Here is a 20,494-nt window from a genome sequence, read left to right as displayed (position 1 = left end):
TCCCTCATTATTTTCTGAACCCCAATATTACAGTGAGCCACCCAATTAACTCTCCCCATATTAAACTTGGCCCCTACACCCCATATGGACCAACCTCTCCCAAACCCCTTAATCACCACTCAATGTATAAATTCTATATGAAAAATATACTACTCATTATCATGAACACAGATAATCCAGATAAGTCCCAATGAAGACCCCCCCCACCTTTGTTACCAGAGGTAGAAGATAGATAGATAGATAGATAGATAGATAGATAGATAGATAGATAGATAGATAGATAGATAGATAGATGATACATAGGTAGATAGATAGCCTGGAACAAAATCCCAAATCAGGAAATAAAGCTAAAGATATAGATAGATGAAAACACTAAAAAGAAAGGCATATTGTACACCCAAAGACTTGGAAGAAACAGAGCCAGAAGAAGAGAATAATTACAAATCATGTACAATCACACTCAAAGAAATTCACAGATGTGTAATAAGCTTCACTGGAATTCCTAGAAGAAATGAAGCAGGAGTTTAAAAAATGATCATTTAAACAAAATGAGATCTCTATAGGAAAGAAGAGGAATGGGAAATAAAGGTGTGTAGGAAATAATTGGAAGGAAAGCAAACAACTTTGTTCAGGGGGTTCAAAATGCATTTAAGTAATAGCTTCCTAGAAAAATAGACCTAGAGAGAGAATTTACTCTTTTTTAAAATGTCATTGTTATTATATAAATTGTTCTTCTGTTTCTGATCCCTTCATTCTTCATTGAAAATGACTCCATCAGGGACAGCTAGGTGGCGCAGTGGATAAAGCACCAGCCTTGGATTCAGGAGGACCTGAGTTCAAATCTGACCTCAGACACTTGACACTTACTAGCTGTGTGACCTGGGCAAGTCACTTAACACTCATTGCCCCACCAAAAAAAGAAAGAAAGAAAGGAAAGAAGAAAGGAAGGAAGGAAGGAAGGAAGGAAGGAAGGAAGGAAGAAAGAAAGAAAGAAAGAAAGAAAGAAAGAAAGAAAGAAAGAAAGAAAGAAAGAAAGAAAGAAAGAAAGAAAGAAAGAAAGAAAGAAAGAAAGAAAGAAAGAAAGAAAGAAAGAGAAAGGAAAAGAAACAAAGAAAGAAAATTACTCCATCTTTCAGTTTTTGATAGGAAAGGAGAAGAAAGCCAAGAATGGTAGATATAACCCTTACATTTGGACAGAGAAGGATTCTAAGTGTTCAGTGAAGGATCCAACAACCTCAAATTCTACAGAAGAAGTTAGTCCAGAAGGAATGGTAAATAAATGGAAGGTGTGATTGCTCAGTCACTTTCAGTGGTCTTAGAAGGAGAGGATGGAGTCTTGGAGAATGGGAGCTGTAAAAAGGGATTGAAAAAGAACAAAAGCTTTTTAACATTAACAGAAAAAATGGATTGCGAAGGAAGAGAATAGAGTTGGAAAACAATAGGACAGTGAATTTGACTTCAATTGCAAGCAAATTTCTAAAACATAAAGAATATTAGTATGCCTTCTTGGCAATTTAAGGAGGTTTGTATCTATTCATCCTTTGGTGAATCATTTAATTGCTCAAGCCTCAGTTTCTTCATCTGTTGGACTCTAAATTTGAACTAGATGGTCCTAAGGTGCCCTTCCACTCTAAATCAGTGATTTTATGGTGAGAGAGGGGTAGGGTGGGTATATGGAGATATGAGCAAGAGGAGCAATCTACCATAATCCCATTGGCCTATATGTTGGGACAGGATGCCTCTGGAGAGCAATAGTAAGAATAATTAACTATCCACGATACTGTGATTGTGCCCTTTGCAACTACAGCAGAGACAACAGGAAACTTTAGGGGTTTAGAAGGATTCAACATTTGCCTTCAAGGCTGCTCCAAGTCTTGTCATCTTGTTTACATTCTCATGTAGCCATTCTTCATTTACCCTCTGTGGTCAGGGCTGCCCACCATGCTGGGGTGGTTTATCCCATCACCACTTTTCTTCTAACACAGCAACCCTCAACCTGGAGACCTATTCCATGCTGTTCTCTTTAATTAGAGCTAATTGATTTATATTTCTGAGGTTTCTAATCTGCCTAGATGAGGCATTATACAGTAGAAACAGCAACGTGGTTAGTGGATAATTGAAATTGGGCTCTGTTAATAATTGGTAATGGGTTTGTTTTGGGGAGGGATTCACAATAAGAATGAGTTTTATGCTAATTTATAGGATGCTAATTGCAATAAGGAAAATGATTAAAATGCTACTGTACAGATCACAAATGTGAGAATGCAAAAGCAGTGGGACCAGGAAAGAATGGTGATTTGGGCATTGGCACTAAGCCAGAGTGATGTCAGCACCTCCTATCTGACGAAGCCTGATGACTTCTGGGGAAAGGTAAGTCAGTCTCTGAAAGAGCCCTCCCTCACTTGGAGACTAAAAAATGACAGGGAACCATGCGCGAGACCTAGAACAACTCCAACAAATCTATCACATCCACTTATAAAGAGAAATTGGGGGGCAGCTAGGTAGCACAGTGGATAATGCAATGGCCCTGGATTCGGGAGGACCTGAGTTCAAATCCAGCCTCAGACAGTTGACACTTTCTAACTTACTAACTATGTGACTCTGGGCAAGTCACTTAATCCTCATTGCCCTGCCCAGAAGAAGGAAAGAAGGAAAGAAAGAAAGAAAGAAAGAAAGAAAGAAGAAAGAAAGAAAGAAAGAAAGAAAGAAAGAAAGAAAGAAAGAAAGAAAGAAAGAAAGGAAGGAAGGAAGAAAGAAGGAAAGAAAGAAAGAGAGAGAGAGAAAGAGAGAAAGAAAGAAAGAAAGAGAAATGCAGTTACTCATCTCAACCAAGGGGCCATGCTCTTCTTGAGGCCACAAAGCCTCTACTAATGATCAATTCCTTCATGACAGTGCAGAATAAGTATGTACCTTACAAAAGAGTGAAAGGAATACCAATCTTCTTTCATCTTGAAGTCAAGACTATCAATTGTAACATCTTCAAAGAAGATACAGCATTATTCTAGCAATGATATGTTGAATTGTCATGGGCCCAGAGTGAATTTTTTTTGATGTAAGTGAAATTTAAATATTAACAAAAGCTTATCCATTCATGTATAGAAGGAATTTTCCTTAAAATGTTAATCATTTGGAGTGAAAATTTTTCTAAAATATATTGAACACACTCCTATCTTTTAAAAGCAGGTACCTGACACACTGCAGATAGCACATTAATGCTTGATGGACATAGTTGAATCGAATCCCTGATCCTTAGGAACTTGATGTAATCTAGCTGCAGGCCATGACATAAATACATTCAACTATAGTAGAAAATATAACCTGATAAGTGCATAGAAAAGATGCAAACTGCTATGAGTACTGAAGGGGGGTGGATTACTTTGTCATTACTGAATATTAATGAAACCATTATGGAAAAGGTAGTATTTAAATTGGCCTTTATAGTATGGGTAGGAGTTCAATAGGAAGAGCAGCTCAGGTACAGGGAAAAACAAAAGCAAGGAAATCAGAAAGTGCAGAATGTGCACAGGAGACAGTGAATGGTCCATTTGGGCTAAAACACACTGTACTTAGTGGAAATAGTTTGAAGTAAGGATTGAAGGATGGAGTGGAGATAAATTATAGAGAACCTTAAATGTCAAGAAATGAAGTTAGAACTTAATTCAGTAGGCAACAGGAAGCTATTTGAATAGCTGACCACATCTACACATAAGAAAAAAATTCTTTTGGCAGAAGTATGAAGGGGTGGAGGTAAGGAGTGAAGGAAAATAGTGGAGGTGGAAAGACCTTTCCTTGGTTGTAATCCTATAACAGCTTGTCTATTCTTTTATAGTCAGGCTGTTAGCTGTCATTTTTCACTACTAGTAAGAAGTCAAATTTCATTTCTCCAAGGTCTGCATATGCTATGTCCTGAGAAACCATATAGTCAGGTTTGTTAGAGTTGTTTGTTAAATAAAGTAAATAGGTCCTGATATCAACTTCAGCTCCTCGGGGACCTATTTCTCATATTCAATCATACCCCTGCCCAGCTGCTTCCCACCTATTGTTTTTGAAAAGGTAATCATTACAATACCAAGATAGTTCTTATAAATGACATGTCAAATGACTTCTCCATGGTGCCAGTCATTATCCCTGACTCTCCAAATCAAAATTCACTTCCCTGGTCACCAATCCCTTATGTATGTATGTATGTATGTATGTATGTCTACAATACAAGCTACTCGATGGTTTTGTTTTTATCCTCAGCACTTTGCATTTTCCTGGAATGTTGTAGGCACGCCAGAAATTCTTACCCTCACTTCATTCATTATTAAACCCATCCAGAAAGAAAGCTATATATTTTTATCCCATTACTACAAATTCCTTCAGAGAAGATATGACAGAAAAGCTGAGCAAGAAATTTTTTTTGACATTGTCTTGTGCCCAAGATGCACAGACACATTCCTTTTAAGATTATGATCATTTGGCCTCTTTAGAACAGGAAACCACTCATGTCCCTTTATCAAACAGCTCAACTATGCATGTTCACAAACACACCCTCTGAGTGAAAGCAGGTCAAAAGACGGGGTGATGTGAAGCAGGGACAGCCGTTCCAGGATGGATGTATCAAGAAGGACTGGAAAGAATTGTTCAGGAGGGTTGCCCTCTTTTCCTATAGCAAATCACAGCATTTGGAAGGAAATCAAGAAAGGAAACTAGGCAACTGTGATCTTTAATCACAAGGAAATAGACAACAAGTGTTATGAAGCCAAAGGCAGTGAGAACAATGGGAACAGTAGAAGGCTATTTTTGTTAGGGTTGTACAATCAATTGCAGTTGGAAGACCTCCCTGCATTCCTTGCCCTCCCTCCTTCTGTCCTCCACCCTGGAGATCATAGAATTTTCCTGCAAGAAATGATTTTCAGTAAGGATAATCTTTTCTGTTTCATCATCAAGACTGATTTGAAATATGCATATTAGAAATATGAACTGTGTAAGTAATAGTGGTATAAATGTCTTATTGCATAGTTACTAAAATTGTTAAAGTTTGGGGGCAGCTAGGTGGCGCAGTGGATAAAGCACCAGCCTTGGATTCAAGAGGACCTGAGTTCAAATCCGGCCTCAGACATTTGATACTTACTAGCTATGTGACCCTGGGCAAGTCACTTAACCCCCATTGCCCTGCAAAAAAAAATGTTAAAGTTTGGAGCAGTACTATCTTGGGGATTTCCCCTTTAGGGGAAGATGGAAAAGAGTTAACTGGGACCTTCTGATTACAGATGTGTCTGTCCTCTCTTCTAGATGGTCCAGATGGCCTCATCACATGAATTGCTATTCATCTAAATAAGAACTGATTACTCATGACAGTTTTAAATTCTTAGCATGTTGCCCAAAGAGAAGGACATTCTGAAATGTCAGGCCAAAAGAAAAAAAAAATAATAACAATCTAACATGATCTAATTGCTTGGTAATACCGCTGTCAACAAACTGACACTGGCCTTTGAAAAGCTGGCTATGCATCTGGGACTTTCCTCCCAAAAAAGTTGTAAAACTTCTTGACTTTTAGAAAAATTCTCCCAGAAGGAGTTTGGGAGCCTACACCATCTTGGCAGTAGATCCCTTAAATTCCAAGAGACAGGTCACCATCCTATGTCCTCTGTAGACCGATGCCATATGAGATGATATTGAATCTTAGACCTTTCTAAACCATATCAATACTCCCTACTATCCTCTGTCCCTTTCTAGCTTCCATTTGTGTGTTGTCTTCTCTCATTAGAATTTAAGCTCCTTGAGAGCTGGCCGGGGCAGGGTTGGGAGTGGGGTGTTACTTATTTGTGCAGGGCATGTTGGAGAAGTGGTAAACCACTCCAGTATCTGTGCCAAGAAAATACCAAATGGGGTCACAAAGAGTTGGACATGACTGAAAATGACTAAACAACAACAACAACAACAAGAGATGAGAATTCCTCAATCTAGAGATGCTAAGACCTTCCCAAAGAGTAATTCACCCCACTTAAGTCCATTTGACTGGAAGCCAATAAATCATGAAGGAAGATAAAAAGTTCAATCAGAAGATAGGGCAGATAAAAGACAAAAAGTTTAATTAGCATCTGCACATAGGCAGTTGACAGGCAGATTGCAATGACCCTGAACAAATGGCAATAATACATGCATAGGGTTTTAAACAATCTTAAACAATTTTAAACAATCTTTGCCGAATGACAAAGGGGAAGTTTCAATTAGCCTCCTAGGTGAGGCTGTTATACTACTTTCTTTATTTGAGAGACTGAAGAATAGGGACAGGATGTCGGGCAATTTGGGGGCATATCTGTTAAACTGTAGAGTCTTGGGGGCAGGTAGGTGGCACAGTGGATAAAGCACTAGCCTTGGATTCAGGAGTACCTGAGTTCAAATCCAGCCTCAGACACTTGACACTTAACTAGCTGTGTGACCTGGGCAAGTCACTTAACCCTCATTGCCCTGCAAAAAAAACACAAAACTGTAGAGTTTTAGGAGTTTCCAAAGATCAAGTTTTTTTTTCTTTTTCTTTTCTTTCTTTCTTTTTTTTTTTTTAGTGAGGCAATTGGGGTTAAGTGACTTGCCCAGGGTCACACAGCTAGTAAGTGTTAAGTGTCTGAGGTCAGATTTGAACTTAGGTCCTCCTGAATCCAGGGCTGGTGCTCTATCCACTGCACCACCTAGCTGCCCCTAAGTTTTCTTTTTAGTCAATCTCATCAGAATGTTCCCCTTGAGCAGAAAATCTCCAAGTTAGTGGAGACATCACTCTAAGACAAGATCAGTCTGGTTCATCTTGACTTTGCCAGTGTGAGGGTCTCTATTTACACTGTAGCTTTGTTTCTCTGGCCTCTAAAGTGATTTTTTTCTGGGGCGATGTTCCTCCAAAGCACATCAATTTTAAGTTTAATTTAATGTAATTCTTCTTCCATACTTGTTATTGCATCCTTAGTGCTTAGCACAAGCCATTGTACATAATAAACTCTTATCTATCTATCTATTATCTATCATCTATCTCATATATCTGTCATTTATCACATATCTATCCATCCATCTATTTAATTTAATGGCATGAAACAATTGGTCATTGTAGCTTCTGTGTGTGTGTGTGTGTGTCTGTCTGTCTGTCTGTGTATATATGTGTGTGTGTCTGTGTGTTGGCCCTAATACCTGGAAAATCAAGCCTGAGTTTTGGGACAGGCAAGCAGGTTGTGTAGAAGGAAAGTGTCAGTAATGACAAAAGAGGAGGAGAAAGAGATGAAAGAGTGTAGGAGTTAATGGTATCAATGGGAGAAGTGATGAGGGAGGAGAAATAGGGAGGAAGTAGTAGAAGAAAAAAAGAAAGACCATTTGCTCCCACTTCCCCAGTCATCTTCCCTTAGCTTTCCTTAGCTGTCCCAATTTTTTATATCTTCTTTGGCATGTCATCTATGTCTGAATCTAACAGTTTTTTAAATGTTCTAAATATGTTTTCACATAACACATTGTTTTTCCCTCTCCCCCAATATAACCAATATACTTTGGTGGTAGAGATCGTTCCCTCCTTCTTTTTAAAAATTCCATTTCCTTCTCTTTGAAAAGATTGTATCTACAATGTAACTGTACTTCAATCCCTGTGATCATAGACTGACAATCTACCATGATTTTTGGATTATAACGTCAAGGTGGGAAGTAGAAATGAGGGTGTAAACCTTAAAGTAAAATGAATAAATGATGACATTCTGCAGCATTTAAAAAACTGTTACTAATGCCAACTCCAGATACTTTTATCATATGATCAAAGGACTTTTAACTGAAAGGGACTTGTAAGATCATTTCTAACCTTTAGGTTTTTTACAGGGAAGAATACTGTGGCCTATAGAGGCTAAATCAACTTGCCAACATCACATGGATAATATGAACCAAAGCCAAGATTCAAAATCATGTCCTCTGACATCACATCCATAATCAGTCTTTGACTTACTCTGTTGTTTTTGTTTTTTTGGGTCTTGAGGGGATTTGGGTTTTTTTTTTTTTTTGAGGGGCAATGAGGGTTAAGTGACTTGCCCAAGGTCACACAGCTAATAAGTGTCAAGTTTCTTGAGGCCGGATTTGAACTCAGGTCCTCCTGAATCCAGGGCCAGTGCTTTTATCTACTGCACCACCTCACTGCCCCGAACTTACTCGTTACAAACAGCAAGGTGGTGTGAAGCACCCAAATACTTTAAGGGGATTCAACAAAACAATTAGAAAAAAATGGATAATGGAGAAATTGATATCACTTTTGGTGGAATTACATTCAAATTCAATATACTCATGGTATGGGGATAATATGAAAGCAGTAAGCAAGTGCTGCTTGTTAGTGCCCATGGTTCCCAAACTACTCTGTACTTATTTTATATTTATTTATTTATTTATTTATTTGTTTGTTTGTTTTTAATTTTTTTTCTTTTTAGTGAGGCAATTGGGGTTAAGTGACTTGCCCAGGGTCACACAGCTAGTAAGTGTTAAGTGTCTGAGGCCGGATTTGAACTCAGGTCCTCCTGACTCCAGGGCCGGTGCTCTATCCACTGCACCACCTAGCTGCCCCTATTTATTTTTAATATATTTAAGAGGAAACCTGACAGTGGATAGAGAGGAGGTCTTAAAGCCATTTCTTATGGTCCATTCAGACTTTGACTCCACTGCCTGCCTAACTTCTTGCAGATAGCATTGTCAGTTGTCCAGGATAAACCTCTGAGCAGAAGCACAATTACTCTTCATAGCAGACCATTGTTGAGAGTGATATGTGAAGCAGACAATACCGGTTGTTGTCCTTCATGATGGAAGAGGACCAGAATGACCTCACTATGTCAGGGTCAATGTACAGTGTGTCCAACCATGGCTGATCAGACACATGTAAGCTTAGAAGACTCTACTACAGGTCAGGCGCACATAGTCCATATGAACCTTTGCAATGGAGATGTCTCTAAATTTGCTCACCCTTCTTAGAAGTCAATTTTTGAGAGTAATATGGGAAGCATATAATCTTGGGCTCAGACTTGTCCCGCTACTTTATTTTAAACAAACAATGTAATGATTATTTCCTAAGTCAGTCAGTGAATAAACATTTATTAAAGGCCTAGTGTGTATCAGGCAGAGACTGTACTAAGGATACAAACACAGTCCCTGCCCTCGAAGAGCTTACAGTCTAATGAGGGGAAACAACACACAGAAGGGGGTCAAAGGGAAGGGAAGAGGGGAAGGAAGGTACTTTGCATAATGGCATGATGGAGAAGTCCAGAAAGCAATCTAACTGGTAGTAAATGGGGCGAAAACTGCTAAGTTCCTTCCTGGAGCCCATGACCCTCCCCTCCAGTCACAGGGTCCAATCAGAGGGGCACTATGAAAGATTCTGAGACTACAGATATCAGAAAGATACTCTATCTGTTCCATGAAAATTTCAGAGGGCTCAAACTTTTCAGCTGAATTGGAGATAATAACACATGGACTCAGATATCCCCTTTAACCTGAAAATTCTGTGAGTACTTAATGACCCTATCTGACCATGTCCCATTTTTACTTTACTGTCTGTTTCTCATTAATCTGACATTGGTATCTAGGAAAAATCACTTGTGACCTGATAGGGACTGGGCCAGCCTTTGGAAAACAAGGGAAAAAATGTTTCTCATGTTACAGAGGTTGACAGTTTGGCCCTAAAAGTATAAATTTTCATGGCATCTTCTGAGCCAGGGCAGATTTCCAGGTTCAGGTAGAGAACCAAGTGAAAATTTTCAGATTTACAGGGTCTTGACCTGAAACTAGGTTTCAAATGAGTTTTGCCCTGGAATCTTAGAATTTGCCAGGAAAGAAATTTGAACCCATGGAGTTGTTATATTCAAATGAACAGAAAACAAGTTCTTAAAACACAGACAGGACCATGAATTGAAGAAGCTGAATTTCAGCACTCTCTCTAAGAGAGGTTGGCTTCTTTGTCCCATTGGTTCTGATTGTCTCTCATTAGGTCTGTCCAGGTGGCCTGGGTAATAGCACTCTGAAACAGTCAAATGGGGGAACTTTGAGAAAATGAGGACGCTGATTTAAAATAACACATTTTTATTCCAGTACTTCACAGAAAAATAGTGACTGCTTTTCTGTTCCTCTGGTAAATGTGAGATTCTCTGAGCTGTTGAGGCTGAATGATGACTTAAGAACCTGCGTGACTTAGTGGACTCATTATCAGGAAGGCATGGGTTCAAGGTTTACCTCTAACATGTACTAGATGTGTGACCCTAGGCAAGCTAATTAGTGTCTGCTCAATGGTAGGGAACTTGCTAAGACTAAGTAGTAGAGCTGGTGTCTATGTGTCTTGGTGGAAGAACTTTCTTCAACAATAGTGATTAAATCATTGGTCCAATTGAACCCAAACCCAAGATAACAACAACAACAACAATAAATACAAGGGTAGCAAGATTCCTTAGGGCTGAGTACAATAATCCCAATTTACAAGATATCCTCCAAATGAGATAGAAAAGCTATTAATTTCCCATCTTAACAAAAGAAACATGACAGTTCACCTTATCAGAGTATGAAGACTCGTTTGTCTGAACCTGTAATCTGGAGTTGTTTTCCAGTCTAAAAGTTTGACAGGTTAGTGGTGGCAGGTTATTAATACTTGTGGTGTCGTACAGTAAAATATCAGATTTGCTACTAGGCTGGGGTGGGGTTGTCTAGACTGGGTGGTTTTATAAGATAGCAGATGGTTTGGAAATTGCCTGCAATGACAGGTCTAACTGACTAGAATGTGAATTCACTTTCCCATCTTAGAGAGGAGGGTGTGGAGAAAAATCCACCTGCCACAGATGAAATTGTAAATGTGTATAGACTACATAGTCAGGAGAACAAGCTGGCAACCGGGATGAGAGAGGGCTAGGGAGTTCTTAATTAAGTCTAGTGCTTTTCCAATGTATCTGTTGAATGTAGCATTATTGCCAGTCCAGATTGGGAAAGGGGATTTATGATCTTTATCGATCAATAGAAAGATAATTGAACAAACAAATGAATCAACAAATAAACAACACTGTATACGAACATATATGTATGCACATATAGCTATGGGTACACATGTGTGTTTATTTTATTTGTATAAATGCATGTATGCACATGTTATTCATATGTATATACCTAGACATCTATATATTCATATGGATCTTGTTGGGAAATGTTAAGAACTTGATTTTTCAAGCTTCCATATTTTCTAGAAGCACTGGATCCAGAGTATACAGGAGTCCCTGAATGTGTCAAGGACAAAGCACCCTGCCCCCCATTTCCACCCCCACCCCAAGCTGACATAATTTGCTGTTTGTGTACCAAACTTAACTCCCTTTCTGTCTTCACGAGGCCCTAATCAGTCTGCACTAGACTGGGAAATTGCTTTTGTACCTGAGACCCCTGTAGATAAGCCAAACTTTCTATCTTCATGGTCTAGCATTTCCCAAGGGAAAAGAATAGGGATTTTGCCATTACCTTGCTCCTCCTCTTTGGGAGGGGTTTTCTCCTTTTCCCACCTTTACTATACCTTTCTCCCTCCCATGACAGGAAGAATGAGGTGGAGATTTGTGTTTTCTCCTCCTTCTTTTGCCTTGCTATTATAAATATGCCAACCTCTGTATGGATCTGAGTTCCACACATATTCATTTCTCTTGTAATAAACCTGGTTCTCACCTAAGTTTTGGGAAGTTGTGATTCCCTGATGAGCGTAGACACGTATAGTCTCCAAAGTCTTAGTGCAATTAAGCTTTAATAACTTAAAACCACACTGAAACTTTTGGGACACTGTATAAAAGCAGGCCTGAGATTTCATGTCCAGGAAGCTCATGGTGAAGAACATCTTCCATCAATCCATGTCTATACCCACTTATAGCCCTCAAGAAGGTGACTTGTACAGGGTCACAGAACAATTATGTGTCAAAGGGATGACTCAAAGCTCAGATTTCCTGACCTTGAGACCAGCTCTCCATTCATGATGGCATCATACTGCCTCACACACAAATGAACATGCACATATACACACATGTACATATGCACGTCTATAATTTTGACCTAGAAGAATGAGATAATCAGACAAAGGAAGTGCAAGCATGGATAAATTAACTCAGAACAAAGTACCAGATAATCACATCTCGTACTTTTTTCAGTGCTTTATGCATAGTAAGTCATTTGGATGTCAGAAAAAAAATGCCAAGTTAAAAGCCTTATGAAAATTTGGCTACTACTGTCTACCCTTTAATAAAATTCTGAGGATAAAGTTTGGTTCATAGTGATTTCAGATTTGAACTTGGCCATTGTTACTATTAAAGCTTTAAAATATTTCCCCTGGTATGTTTCCTGTGTAAATAAATGTGTCCCAAGGACCCTTGATGAATGAGATCAACTAAAGTAAAATATTAAATAAATCATGTTCTTGGGAGACCCACTGGGATTTCATTCTTTTTGCATAGAAATCAAAATAAATGTTTTGATACACAAAGGAGGCCATGTGCACCTGAAACCATTTCAAGAATTATTTTATGAGTTGAAATTTGTTCTTAATGAGTAAAACACATGAAAATAAGAAAAAGAAAAAAGAAACAGAGATGGCAATAGTCTGGAATTACCCTGGATCTCTAGCAGAGTGTCCAACAAGACACGAATTTTCTGGTTATGCATATGCTAAATGATTTTTCATTTATTGTCAGACTGAAGAAGGAAAGGCAAAGAGACAACTTGACCCCAGTCAAGTTGGCCTTTCTTTCTTTCCCTGGCCTTTAGTATGTCCCCTTGCACATAGAAATCCTTGACAACTGACATTGACTGGAGGGAGTGGAAACAAAGGGCCTTATCAGAAGCAGATATTCCTGGTTTACTTGACTAACCAGAACCAGGAGATGGCCACATCACGTAAGAATTAGGGAATATCAGAAGCAGAAAGGAGGGACTATGATTAACAATGAAAAGAACATTGAATTGAGAGTGAGAGGACCTGGTGTCACATCCCCAATTCTATCAACTTGGGGTTGGGGTGGGAATGGGGGGGGGCAGGGTACTTTGTCCTTGACACATTCAGGGACTCCTGCATACTTGGATCCAGTGCTTCTGGAAAATATGGAAACTTGAAAAAACAAGTTCTTAACATTGACTACTTCTGTATCCTCTGGCAAGTTTCTTATCTGCCCTGTGAAAAAAAATGAGACAAGGAACCTCAGAGGTCACTTAATACGAGCCCCTCATTTTATAAAGGAGCCTCTGGTTCATGGAGGTTAGATTACTTTCCCAGGGTCACATAGGTCATAAGCAGAAAGGATGGGAGAGCTGCTGACTCCAGAAAAAGAGCTCTTTCCACTCATCACAGCTGTGATGACATAATCATCTAAAAGATGAAGAGACTATGGGCTGGGGAAGTCATGACAAGTTCAAATTTGGTTAGCAAGGGAGGAGAAAAGCAAGAGCTTGAAGATGGAACTCCCAACACTTTATCTGATGCTCTGGACTCCAGGATAATCAAATTATACTCTACTAGCTTATCCAAGAATTTATGAAACACTCCTGTGATCTGTTCTGTTATAGACTCTCCTGCAAACACATATCCTGTATCATGTTTGGACACTTGTCAGCATCCATGAGGGCAGCTAGCTGGTGCAACGGATAGAGCGATGTCTTGAAATCTAGAAGACTCATCTTTCTGAGTTCAAATCTGGTCTCAGACACTTACTAGCTGTGGGACCCTGGGAAAGTCACTTAACTCTGTTTGCCTCTGTAAGATGAGTTGGAGAAAGAAATGATAAAAGACTTCATTATCTTTACACAAAAAAACACCCTAAAAGAGTCAGACACAACTGGAAATGACACAACAGCAGGTCCCTGTGAGGAAGCTGACATCCTCAAAACCACACTTATGTATTACATGACCACACACAACATACACAAGACAGATTTTATTTTTCTCTCTGAAGTAAGCAGCAAAGGGGCATAATTATATTGTGAGGAGCAGCAAGGCCATTGTCACTGTATTGCAGAGTATATGGGAGTGAGTAAGGTGTAAGAAGATTAGAAAAGTAGGAAAGGGCAAGGTTATCAAGGGCTTTGAATGTCAAGTAGGATTTATATTTGATCATAGAGCTACTAGGGAGCCACTGGAGTTTATAGAGTAGGGGAGAAGCATAGTCAAACCTATGTTTTATGAAAATCACTCTGGTAGCTGAGATGAACTAGAGAGGAGAGATGAGGCAGGCAGACCTAACAGAAGGCTTTTGTAATAGTATAAGCATGAGGTGATAAGGGCCTGTACTAGGTTGTTGGTAGTGTCAGAGGAGAAAAGGGGCTATATTTTGAGATTTATTGGGAAGGTAGAAATGATAAGACTTTGCAAAAGTTTTAAAGCTCTAAAATGAAAAGATGAAGCTTTTTGATCAGGAAAGTACCTTGGTAAGACCTTGAAAACAGTATGCATAGACAAAATTTAACTACCATAGTTCTCGAAGACTATGAGAAATGAGAAAAAACTAAATTCAGTAATGTAAGAAATAACACAAAAATGACTCAAAATATCTGGACAGAGATAGCAAAGTACTTATCAAACAAATCCACCGATTACTGAAGGGGGTGGGGTATATGCTTGAAACCTCAGGAAATGTGGTGGTAAAATTTAAGAAATTAAAAAAAAAAATTTGCAAGCATCCAGGAGAAAGACTTGCAAATATGATGTGACCCTGCAGTCACAAGAAATCAGAAAAGAGAATGTAAAATATGTTTTGAAAAAGCAAAGGAGATCAATCTCAAACCCAAAGTAACCTATGCTGCAAAGCTTAGGCTGAAAATAGGTGGACCTTCATAAAACAAAGGCATTTAAAGCATTCCTGCCCCACACCCCTAAATTTAGAGGTATACAATGTATCCTATCTGCAAAATCTATACCCAATGAACAGGAATATCAGAAAGATAAATGAATATAATTATTTAAAAAGATGAAATAATGAAACCAGTTTCTTGTGTTGATAAAGGCACAGAAAGGATGTAAGGGGTTAAAGATTTAAGGAAGAATTTAAAGACTTAGAAATAGGCATGGAGCAAGAGGTGAATCAATTCTTCAATGATTAAATTCTATGACCCATCCCCCCACCACAAGAAAATCAATGGCTTTTGTGGGAAGGAAAGCACAGGGGGAAGTTGTATGAATGGGGAGAGGAGAGGAAAAATACAGAGGGGTTCTGGAGATTCAATCCTACTAAGTCCATAGGTGAATAGTGAAAGGAAAAGAATTCCTTTAGTCTCTCAAAAAGAATGGGTTCTGAGAGAAAAAAGATAGAAACAATGGGTTGGGGAGAACAATAGAGAAGTAGAAGAGGATTCTTACCCTGGAAGGGGAAAGAAAAAAGTATTATTTATTAATAACATTTTCATGGAGGTGCAAATATATGTCTATGGTAAGAGATGGGAGCCTTATAATGGGTTTTATGAGGAGGGAATTTTCACATTAGGAAAATAAATTCCCCAAGAAAAACCTGTCCTTACCAAGTACACATTTCACTTCAGAACAGGGGATATATGAGTCCCAAAGGGCTACCAGCAGCCAAGGTAGAAGGGGGGAATATGAAATCATAAATAGAATAACCTGACGTGGTGGACTTCCAATTATACTGTGAACCTAATCAACATCCCTCCTCAGAGAACAAGAGGATATAGAAAGGATTGTGCCCTGGAGGTACTGGGGGAAGTGGTTGTATGTTCTTGCTATACCTTTGAAGCAAACATTTCTTTGTTAAAGCTAGTCTGACTTGAGTTGTTAAATGGAATTGAAGTGCAGGAGATCTCCTAGAATGAAAGGAACACAATTGTTGAGGGCTTGAGCCAATGGCAGAAACTAAACACCCCTCCCCAAACTCTTTCAGGGTATTGGAAAACCCCAAGGTGGGGGGGGGGGATAAAATGTAATACATTTGAACTTCAGGAAGTGGGCATCAGAGTAGTCACTGTTACATAAACAAGAAAAAAGAAAGGTTATAGCTCATAAATCAGAGGATATAATTCAGAAGATATTGCAAAAAAAGAGAAATAATGAGGAGGACAAAGGAAAGCTTCTAATGAAGTTTTCGGCAAAAGGATGTTATCTTAATATAAAAAACTGGAAAGGAGGGGAGAGGGAAGATTTCAAATTGCATACTTAATCAGACTGGAAAGGAGAAGGGTCAAAAGAGAAGGAGAAAGAAACAACAAACCCAGAGTAAGTTGAGAGGAAAATATGAAAATTAGGGAAAAAATAGATCACAATGGGAAAAGACTGTAGAAATTATAAATAAAAGTAAAATCTGGTTCTCAAATTAGAATAAAAAAACTGATAGACTTTCCCCTCCTAATCTGATCAAAAAAGAGAAAGGAATATTCCCCTTGCCTACTCCCCAAAACCTAACAATATGTAATCACAAAAAAATAAAAGGAATTTTTTGAACATACTATACATACCATACATAATCAACATAATTAAATATATGAAAAATATCTCCAAATCACATGATTATATAAACAGAGAAGCTTTTGAGAAAGTTTAACATTAATTTAGTCTAAAACCTCTAATTTATGTAATTTTAAAAATATAACTAAAACCAAAATCTAATATTATTTGAAATGTGAAAACACTAGAAGCTTTCTCAATAAATATATATGAAATGCAAGAATTTCCCTTCTCTCCATTATTATTTCATATAAATCTAAAAACACTAGACATAACAATAAGTCAAAAAAGAAATAAAAAGCATAAACAATAAAAAGGTGTAAAACTTGCCTTATTTACCAATAGCATGATATTACTTGGAAAATATTAATAAATCAGTAAAACTCTTAAAGAAGACAAATAATATATTCATCAAAATGCTAGGATAGACAAAAATAATTGTTAGCATTTCAACATAGCAAGAAAATATAAAAGGAAGGTATAGAAAAGCAAATCCCACTTAAGATAATTAGAAAATATCAAATTATCAATTTTCTAAGGCACACTTATGACATATAGGTGTAACGATTGGAATGACGCCACCTGCTGGAGACTTACTGTAGAAGAGTTCCACCCATGAAGCGAAGGTCTTTGAGGGAGCCCTTAACATAGGTACAATTAAAAATGCTTTTAAAATAGCTTTTTAAATGATAGAAAACTGGAGGGGCAGCTAAGTGGTACAGTGAATAAAGTGCAGGGACTGGAGTCTGGAAGACCTGAGTTCAAATTTTACCTTGGACACTTTGGCTCTGTACAGTCAGTTAAAGCAAGACCTGGAACCTACTGTGTTTCAGTTCATGAGCTTCTTATTGCAAAATTGAGACTTAAATTGAAGAAAGTAGGGAAAACCATCAAACCATAGAAACATGACCTAAATATCATCCCTTATGAATATGAAGTAGAAGTGATGAATAGATTTAAGGGATTATGTCTGATAGAGTACCTGAAGAACTATGGACAGAGATTCACAATATTACTCAGGAAGCAACAATGACAACACAAGATTCCAAAGAAAAAGAAGACCAAGAAAGCAAAATGACTGCTTTGATGAAGTTTTACAAATAGCAGGAAAAGATGGAAAGGGAAAAAAGAAAGGGAAAGACATACCCAACTGAATGTAGAATGCCATAGAATACAAGAGATAATAAGGGTTTTTTTTTTAAATGAACAATAGAGAAGAAAATAATAGAATGGGAAAAACAAAAGATCTCTTCAAGATAAATAGAGATGTCAAGGGAAAGCTTCATGTAAAAATTGGCATGATAAAAGATAAAAATGGCAGAGATTTAACAGACTCAGAAGAGGTGGCAAGAATACATAAAAGGACTATATAAGATACATCTTAACATCACTGATAGCTACAACAGTGTAGTTACTGATCTAGAGCCAGACATCCTACAGAATGAAGTTAAGTTGGCCTTAGGAGACATTAATAGCAATAAAATTAATGGAGAGGATTGAAGTCTAACTGAGCAATTTAAAACCCTAAAAGATGATGCTGTTAAAGTGCTGCAAATCTGGAAAATACAACCATGGCCACCAGATTGGTAAAGATCAGATAATGTACTTATCTTAAAGAAGGACAATGCCAAAGAATGTTCATATTACTGAACAATTGTACTCATTTCATTAGCCAGCAAGGTCATGTTTAAGATTCTGCAAGCTAGGCTTCAGCAATGTGTGAACCAAGAGTTACCAGAAGAGCAGGCTTAGTTTTGAAGAGTGGGAGGAACTAGAAACCAAATTGCTGACATTCTCTGGATTGTAGAGAAAACAAGGTTGTTCCAGAAAGCAAAACATCTACTTTGGCTTCATTGACTACGTTCAAGCCTTTGACCATGTGGATCACAACAAAAACATTATAAGTCCTCAAAGAGATGTGAGTACCAGACCATCTTACTTGTCCTCTGAGGAACCTGCACACAAACCAAGAAGCAATTGTTAGAACTGAACGTGAAATAACTGATTGGTTTAGGATTGGAAAAGCTGTATGACAAGGCTATAGAGTGTTGCTTTATTTATTACACTTATATGCAAAATAACTCATGTGAAATGTCAGACTCGATGAATCAAAAGCTAGAATTTAGGTTGCCATCTCAATACCAGATATGCAGACGATAAACCAGTCTGATGGCAGAAAGTAAAGAGGAATGAAAACATCGTTCAATGGGGGTGAAAGGTGTAAAAGCTGGCTTAAAGTTTAACATCCAAAACACTAATGTCTTGGCAATCAGTCCCATCATTTCCTGGCAATTAGAAGGAGAATAAATGGAAGCAGTGTCAGATTTTATATTCCTGGGCTCAAAGATCACTGCAGACAGGGACTACAGCCATGAAATTAAAAGATTTTCACTCACTGGAAGGAAAGCTATGGTGAAACTAGACAGCTAGCATACTAAAAAGCAGAGACATCACCTTGCTGACAAAGGTCCATGTAGTTAAAGCTATGATTTTTCCTGTAGCAATGTATGGCTGAAAGAATTGGACTTCAAGGAAAATTGAGCGCCATAGAACTGGTACTTTTGAACTGTGGTACTGGAGAAGACTTTTGAGAGTCCCTTGGATAGCAAGGTCAAATCGGTCAATATTTAAAGAAATTAATACAGCTTCTTCACTGCAAGGTCAAATACTGAAGCTGAAGCTTAGATACTTTGGCCACATAATGAGAAGACAGGATTCATTGGAAAAGATCCTGATATTGGGAAAGATTGAAGGCAAAAGGAAAAGGGGATGGCAGAGGATGAAATGGATACTCATGGAAATTGCTATCACATATCGTGGAAACAATGAACATGAACTTGGACAGACTTTGAGTGAGAATGGAGAATAGGATCCTGGCATGCTATACACCATGGGATCACAAAGAACCAGACACAACTGAGTAACTGAACAACACCAAGAATTGGAGAGATGTCCACTGCTCATGGTTTGGCCATATGAGGATTAATTCAGTGGCAATTACAATCAAATTACCAGAGATATTTCATAAAATGAGACAGAATAACAGTTATTTTGGGAAAGTGAAAAAAGTATAGTGAAAGGGGAATAGCACTTCTGGCCCTAAAATTATGTTATAAATTAAAGAATCATAGTATTTGGAACATTTTATAAATGTAAAAAGTAGATTAGTATGAAAAAATACATATATATACATAAGAATCAGAAATATTCAAACTTAATAACCCAATATTCAATGCACTGAGAAGAAAACTTACTTGGGGGAATGAACTCCCCATTTTTCTAAAAATAAGGGGGAACAGCATAAAGAAGTTTGGCAGACATTAGGTTTAACCAATGTTTTATACCCTTCACTATGTATGATAAGCTAAAAATGGATGGGTGACTAAATAATAAAGATCATACTAATGTAAAGAATTAATTGTTATTTGAGGTTTTTATGCCTGGGGCACCGCTCCTACATGGGCCTGGCAAAATTAGAATGATTGGAAGCCTAGTGAGGGCAGTCATGTGACTGTCAGAGTGGCCATCCCATTGGCTGGGGCTGTGTGGGGAGTTTCTAGGTTTGGGGGAGGAGAATTGGGCATTCTAGGTAGAAGCTGGAAAGCGACAGGTGTTCTGCTGAGTATTTTCAGCTGATTCCTGGGCGGTGGTATTTTTTCAGGTATTATAATTTCCCTTTCCCCATTTTATTTCCTTTCGCTTGATCCCACTGATCCTGTTTGTGTTGGTTTTTTTTTTTTAAGTTCATTCTTGTTAAAATAAATCTTGTTCTGTTTTGAGGGAGGCTGCCGGTCTCCTTCCTTGCCCCAATATTGGAGTGAGCCGCTTAGCTAGCACTCCCCAATTAAAAATTGGTCCCCACAGTATTAAAAAATTAGAAGATAGGTACCTTTAATAATTATAGCTAGTAGGAGAATTCTTAACCAAAAAAGTTTTAGTGATTACAAAAGAAAAAAATAAATATTTTATATTGAATTAACTTAAAATATTGTTGCACAAAAATAATCAATAAAACTGGGATAAGAAAAGAAATCACTTATAAGGAAAAATCTTTGCATC

This window comes from Dromiciops gliroides, chromosome 6 (assembly GCF_019393635.1).
Source record: "Dromiciops gliroides isolate mDroGli1 chromosome 6, mDroGli1.pri, whole genome shotgun sequence".
Lineage (NCBI taxonomy): Eukaryota > Metazoa > Chordata > Mammalia > Microbiotheria > Microbiotheriidae > Dromiciops > Dromiciops gliroides.
Note: the sequence above shows the minus strand (reverse complement) of the source record.